The sequence below is a fragment of the Xenopus tropicalis genome, chromosome 5 (assembly GCF_000004195.4).
Source record: "Xenopus tropicalis strain Nigerian chromosome 5, UCB_Xtro_10.0, whole genome shotgun sequence".
NCBI lineage: Eukaryota > Metazoa > Chordata > Amphibia > Anura > Pipidae > Xenopus > Xenopus tropicalis.
In genome coordinates, this window is record NC_030681.2 from 65256896 (window position 1) to 65264615 (window position 7720).

Below are 7720 nucleotides of genomic sequence, written 5' to 3' on the forward strand. Positions count from 1 at the left end.
AAAGATTTAGCTTTTCTTTAGCCTCAGTAAACATGACCAGTGATCACTAGTGGGTTTATTTGGGGAACAATGATTCTGATACACATATTATTAGAGAATTAATTGGTGATTGATCAAATGTTAGTAAACCAACAAATTTTGTTCCAAGCTTTTTGACAGGCACAGAAATGGCTTTTAATTCTAAAACTGAAGGCTATGTTGTGAAGAGGACTTTCAAGGAGGCAGCTGCTCCTCTTTTTTGCCTTTGGTCTTAATTCTTGTCAACTAATGCACCCTGACACTTACCCTTTAGGTTTCTTTGAGCTAGAAAAAACTAATGGTACAAATAAACTCTAAGAGATGTTGCTATAATGATACTGAGTGACTAGCCCTAAATCAGTCTTATATGGCTAACATGATAACTGAGTAAGTCTGTTCTTGTTAATGTCACTTCATCTGTTCTCTTGTTGCAAAGCCTTCAGTACATGTATGTCTCTCATCTAAGTGGGTATGTATGGTCACTTTTCTTTGTTAGTTATGTTCCTTTCTTGTGGAGTTTCAATATGGAGTTTATGGAGTTTCAATTTGATAACTGTTTGATATGGAGTTTATGGAGTTTCAATTCAACTGTTTGATAACTATGGTGGTGAATATTATTACATAGCAACATAGGTCGAAAAAAAGACACCTGTCCATCAAGTTAAATCTTTCATGGGTGAAGACTGCCTAACTGTTAGCTGATCCAAAAGAAGACAAAAATCCTATCTATGGCCTTGCCATTTTGCTTTAGAGGGGAAAAAAATCCTTCCTGATTCCAAGATCAAACGGAACCAGCTTTGTGATAAGAACTATTTTCAATAACCCTTTATTTTCTCACTTGCTAAAAAGGCATCTAACTCCTTCTTAAATTTATCTGATGAATCTGACAGTACAACTAATTTAATATTACTATATTATTCTCTATTTAGAGGGAGCTGAATCCTTATGGGTTGAGCTTCTCACAGATAGTAAAGAATCTACCAAACTAATTGTAGGGGTTTGCTATAGACCCCCTAATGTAAGTGAAGAGGAGGAGGCCCAGCTCCTGTTGCAAATAGAAAAGGCTGCTAGTTTGGGGCAAGTGATAATAATGGGGGATTTTAATTATCTTGATATTGACTGGGGCAATAGTACTGCCAGGACAGTAAATGGGAACAAGTTTATAAACTTGCTGCATGACAACTTTATGTCACAGGTTATTGAGGAGCCAACCAGGAACCATGCTATATTGGATCTAGTGATCTCTAATGACCCAGAATGTATAGCAAATGTGCAAGTGGTTGAACCCCTGGGTAATAGTGACCATAATGTTATTTCATTTGATGTTTGGTGCAGGAATCAAATTTACACTGTGGCAACAAAAACACTGAATTTTAGGAAGGCAAATTTTAGCTCCTTAAAGGAACAGTAACCCCAAAAAATTAAAGTGTATAAAAGTAACTAAAATGTAATGTGCTGCTGCCCTGCACTGGTAAAAGTTGTGTGTTTACTTCATAAAGTCTACTATAATTTATATAAATAAGCTGCTATGTAGCCATGGAGACAGACATTCAAAGGAGAAAAGACACAGGCACATAACAGATAACAGATAAAACACTATTGTATAGTACAGAGCTTATTAGTTATCTGTTATGTAACCTTTTCTCATTTTTTCCAGCTTGAATGGCTGCCCCCATGGCTACACAGCAGCTTATTATATTTACCAGTGCAGTGCAATAGTGCATTATATTTTTATTACTTTAAAACTATTTAATTTTTTGGAGTTACTGTTCCTTTAAGGGCAGCGCTTCAGGGCATAGATTGGGGAATTATGTTTTCTGATAAAAACACAGAGCAGAAATGGTTGTCATTTAAAATTATATTAAATCATTACAGCTCTCAATTTATTCCATTAATAAGAAAAAGTAGAAGTGTTAAGCATCACCCTATGAGGTAAAGAAGTTAATAGGGAAAAAAAGGAAAGCTTTTAAGAAATATAAGTCAGAGGGGACAGTAGATGCGTTTAATGAATATAAACACTATAACAAGTGTTGTAAAACAGCAATCCAGAAGGCAAAGATAGAAAATGAGGAGCGCATCATGGCAGATGCCAAGACTAACCCCAAAAAGTTTTTTAAGTATATTAATAGTAAAAAGATGCAGGTTGAGGGTGTGACCCCATTGAGTTATAGTAACAATATGGTTACAGCGGATACAGAAAAGGCAGATGTGCTTAACCAGTTCTTTTCTTCTGTGTATACAGTAGAGGAGCCAAAGTCCCACCCAATAGCTGGGCCAGATGGAATACACCCTCGGGTACTGAGAGAGCTAGGGTCAGAATTACAGTGGCCCTTGTTTCTGATATTCTCAGACTCGCTTTCATCAGGTATGGTACCTAGGGAATGGAAGAAGGCGAATGTCATTCCTATATTTAAAAAGGGAGTAAGATCTCAGCCTGGCAATTATAGGCCTGTAAGTTTGACATCCGTGGTGGGCAAGTTATTTGAAGGCTTGTTAAGGGATCACATACAAAATTATGTACTGGAGAATGGTATTATGAGCACTAATCAGTTTGGCTTTATGAAGGACAGGTCATGTCAGACCAATTTTATTGTTTTTATGATGAGGTAAGTAAGAAGCTGGACAGTGTTACTATGTTACTATGTATGTCCACAAGTGCAGTAAGCAAAGTACAGTTTTGAATGCAATTGCCATTTTTCTTGCCATTGAAAAAATATGTTATTAAAATGGCCCAGACTGAGCGAACCCTGGAGCTACCACCACTTCTGGACCAGGTGGTTCCCCTGCATCAATAGGCAGAAAAGCATGTAATTTGGAACAGAAAGCAGAAGGGACTGAGCCACGTCGAGTGCAAATACAGACATGCAATGAGTGCATTTTGACACCTTTATTGAAAGTGGTTTTACTTGCAACTGGATGTAGGGAAAGTATGGGAACTGCAACTGCACTCATGGAAATACATGAGCCCTGGGATCTTTCTTCCAGTAAATGGCACATTGTGTGGCAATAAACCTGTAATATACAACATTAAATGTTCTGTAGATAATTACTGCAATAATATAAACCCAACACTGCAGCTGTGGGTTAAAAGTTTGTCAGTGACCATGCAAACTTTATACAGCAATATTTAACCTTAACAAACACTTTGGGGCACATTACAAGTACACATAACAAGTACAATTGAGTCCGAACAAAAAATTCGTATTGGTTCGTACTGTGTGTATTTTCTGCGCCTTTTCGTACATTTGCACAACTTTTTCGTACAAAATTTGCGAGACAAAATCGTATTGTTGTCCTGAGTATGAAAGTTTCGGATTCATTCAAGCTTCGGTATCATGACTTTCCTTGGGCCAGGTTGGCGCTGCAGAGTGCCAATGAGTCCTATGGGAGGCTTCCAAAATCATGCACAGAAGAACCAAAGTCAGAAAGGTTTTCCCACCATTTACGATCGTTCGAAAATTTTGTGACTTTCGGATCGCCAATACGATATTATTGTGACTGTTCTGATTTTTTCGTAAGCATTTTCGTGATATTTGCAATCATCAGAAATTATCGTATCTAATCTGAATTTTTTCCATTTTGGGATTCGAACTCGTACTTTGATGAATGTGCCCCTTGTGTCAACATGGGCATGAATAGAGAAGCAGGTATGGCACTTCCAGCAGACAAGCGGGTACCCATTCCGGTTAGAAGAAAGGAGGTTCCATTTAAATATTCGGTAATAATAATAATTACATGTTTCTCTGTAAAATAAAATGACACACACACAAATACATATATAGACACAGTGTAGGTACATAATACATAATCTGTCTAACTATAACTATCTGCATGATCTTGTCCTTTTTGTTGCTGCTTGCACAGGATCACATATAAAAAACTGAGATTATTACCCACACAATTATTAAAACTTGAAACATTACTGTTTTGAAATAATTTAATCAGCATAATGAATACTTTCTAATACACACAGCTTTAATATGGTATTAAAAAAACATCAGTATCATGAACCCTTTAGATCAGAAAAGGAAAATCAGCAGTTAGATATTTAATAAGATAAGGTATTTAGAAAAGTAGCAGGGATCCCCCAAGGAGATGCTCCCATGATCTGTCCTGATGAATATTCAACTAGTTCTACGATAAGCTTGAAGGCTTGCGTGAAGAAAAAAAAAGTGGCAGACAAATACTTGCAGGAATGACAAGTGAGAATGGTTGAGAATACATACATGGCATACCAACAGACATTTCATGCCATCTAGTGTTAAAACTAAATGTCTATAGTGAGTAGATTTTTTTATAATGCTTTCTACACAGTAGATATAATGCAACATTATACAATAAACAAGGGCAATGAGTACCCTGTAAAAATGTACTTATATGCATAGTGATGTCATTAGTTATAATCAGTGCTTAGAGATATCACTTATATCACATGACTCACTGAAACATTTATATATTAAAAAATAATATACTATAAATTATTATACTGTTGTACAATATGTAGATATTAGAAGTCATCTCTAAGTTCATATCCCCTTTAAAAGCACCAGTTTTTACTTCTTATACATTGAAAACATAACTCTCAGGCCTCTTGCCCCTACCCTGGAGTGAAATTGTGAGAGTACCAATATTAACTTAAGTTGAAAAGACATGTCAATCAAGTTCAACATCTTATGTCTATTTAAAACCTGACTAACTGCTAGTTGAACTAGAGAGAATCTCCAGTTTGCCTCACAGGGGGGAAATGTTCTTTCCAGTCTCTGGATCAACCTATTTTAAATAACCTGTATTTTCTCACTTGTGAAAAAGTCATCCAAACCCTTCTTGAAGCTATCAGGAGAGAATTTCACAATTTTACAACTCTTACTGTAAAAACCTAAGATCTAATGCATCTGCCAGTTCAACTGATTTCATATATGTTAACTCTAGGCCTTGAACATTTTCTGCCTGTTTTAACATTTATTTAGCATTTATTGCCTCCTGTTTTAGCATTTTACTGTGTTAAAATCAGGATGTCTTAATTAATGGGCAACAGGGGCATTCCCCTAGGCTCACCAGGACTGTGGGTCCACCACTGGATCTTTCATATTTTGGTGTTCCATTAACAGGTGGGCTGTAAGGTTCTGCTTGTTTCTTTTTCAGCAATCTGATGTGTTGAATGGGTCACGGTTAACAGCAATTTCTAGGGGCACATTTACTAATCCACGAACGTCCGAAAAGCGTCCGAATGCGGTTTTTTTGTAATGATCGGTACTTTGCGACTTTTTCACGAATTGTCGCGACTTTTTCGAGCTCTCAATACGAAAGTTGCGATAATTCGAGAAAGTCGTAATGGCTATGAAAAAGTCGTGACAATTCTCCAAAGGCATAATGGCAATGAAAAAGTCGCGACAATTCTCCAAAGGCATAATGGCTATGAAAAAGTTGCGACAATTCGCGCAAGTCGTACCGGTTACGAAAAAGTCGCGAAAATTTACGGGAAAGTCATAACGGCGACGAAAAAATCGCAAAAAATACGAAAAAGTCGCAAAATATTCGTTTTCCAATCCGAATTTTTCTCATTCGGATTCGTGGATTAGTAAATCAGCCCCCTAGTCTTACATAGTTACATAGGGTTGAAAAAAGACCAGAGTCCATCAAGTTCAACCCTTCCAAGTAAACCCAGCACACACAACCTATATTTACCAATCTATACTATCACATACATAAACTATATATACAACAACTAATACTAACTATAGATATTAGTATCACAATAGTCTTGGATACTATGCTTGTTCAAGAACTTATCATTACAACATCACTAGGAAGAGCATTCCACAGCCTCACTGCCCTCACTGTGAAGAACCACCTGCGCTGCTTCAAATGGAAGCTCTGTTCCTCTAATGTAATCTAAAGGGGTGGCCTCTGGTGCCTTGATAGCTTTTATGGGAAACACAACACCCCCTATCTGCCTATAATCCCCTCAAATGTACTTGTACAGAGTAATCATGTCCTCTCACAAGCTCCTCTTTTCCAGAGAAAACAACCCCAACCTCGACAGTCTAACCTCATAGTTTAAAGCTTCCATCCCCGTTACCAGTTTAGTTGCAGTATCTGCACTCTCTCAAGCTCTTTAATATCCTTCTTAAGGATTGGAACCCAAAACTGCACTGCAGTGATCTATTACCAAACTTCTATCTATTAACCGTGCCAGGGAATGCACGCTACCTGCACAGTCCCTGGACTAAAATGTCTGCCTACAGCACATGGTTGCAACCCCTTATATGGGCCTATGCACCACCCTGTGGCTATAACCCGAACTACAGGTATACTCCCTGTTAACTATTGATAACCCAGTCATCCCAGTGTCCCTGTCCTAGGGGTGTCTGTCCTAAGGGCCCATTTTTGGTAAACCCCTACATATATATATATATTTGTAGAAAAACGGACCGCTCCACACAGAGAGTCTCTGTTATTTGCTGTAATAAATAATGTTTATTTGTTATAAGTCCTGTGTGGAGCGGTCCATTTTTCTACAAATGTCTATGCATTAAACCAAGGACTGCACCCAGGCAACGGATTTCTCATTTCTCGTGAGTGCCTACCTGCCTGTTGGGACTTTGTGTCTATATACAGTATATATATAGTGCCAACAAATATTCAGCAATTTACAATAATATAACAAACAGGTGACTAACATGATGATTAGAATCAGTGGTGCGCCGCCATAGCCCACAAAAAAGGTTATAGATTTATAGGTTATAGATGTAAAACATTGCTATAGTATAGATTCAGCCATAGTCCCAAAAACAACCAGGACAGCAAAAAAAAAAAAAAGTATTCAACCCAACTATCTTCCTAACTGACCTTCAAGCTGCACTTCCAGGAATATATAGGTGAGGAAACAGGCCAGCCCCTCAGTTAGGCAGATATTTTACTAAAGGGATAAGGAGAAACTGACACAAGGCTGTTGGAAAGAGTTGGTGATCATTCCTGTTGAATTTAAAAGTTTTGGTGAGAAGTCTGTTGGTCATGGCAAATATAGAAATATAGAGAGAAATTCTGCATTTGGAAATGGGATAAGGTCATGTTGTTGTGAAGAGGGAGGGGAGCAGATTGGAATGACAGTATCGGATCTCTTATCCGTAAACCCGTTATCCAGAAATTCCCAAGTTACGGAGGGCCATCTCCCATAGACTCCATTATAAGCAAATAATTCTTAATTTTTTAAATGATTTCATTTTTCTCTGTAATTATAAAACAGTACCTTGTACTTGAACCCAACTAAGATCTAATTAATCCCTATTAGAGGCAAAACAAGCCTATTGGGTTTGATCAATATTTAAATGATTTTTAGCAGACTTAAGTTATGGAGATCCAAAATACGGAAAGATCTCCTATCTGGAAAACCCCAGGTCCCAAGCATTCTGGATAACAGGTCCCATACCTGTATGTAGTAAAATGTAGTATGGATTTCAGTAAGGACAAGTGATTTAACTGCATGAATTCTGAGCAAAAAAATGAGCATTACCTGTCTGGTTGCTGGTATCGGTACTGAGATTAACTGGCCCCCTGCATGGTTCACACCTCAGATTCAGGCTGTTATTACCCTGTATTGTTTAAAAATGTAATCTCCTGTACTGTTCACACTTTATAATCTCTGCATTGTTCACACCTCAGGTTAGACTGTAAGTACCATCATTGTTCACCTCTTCACACC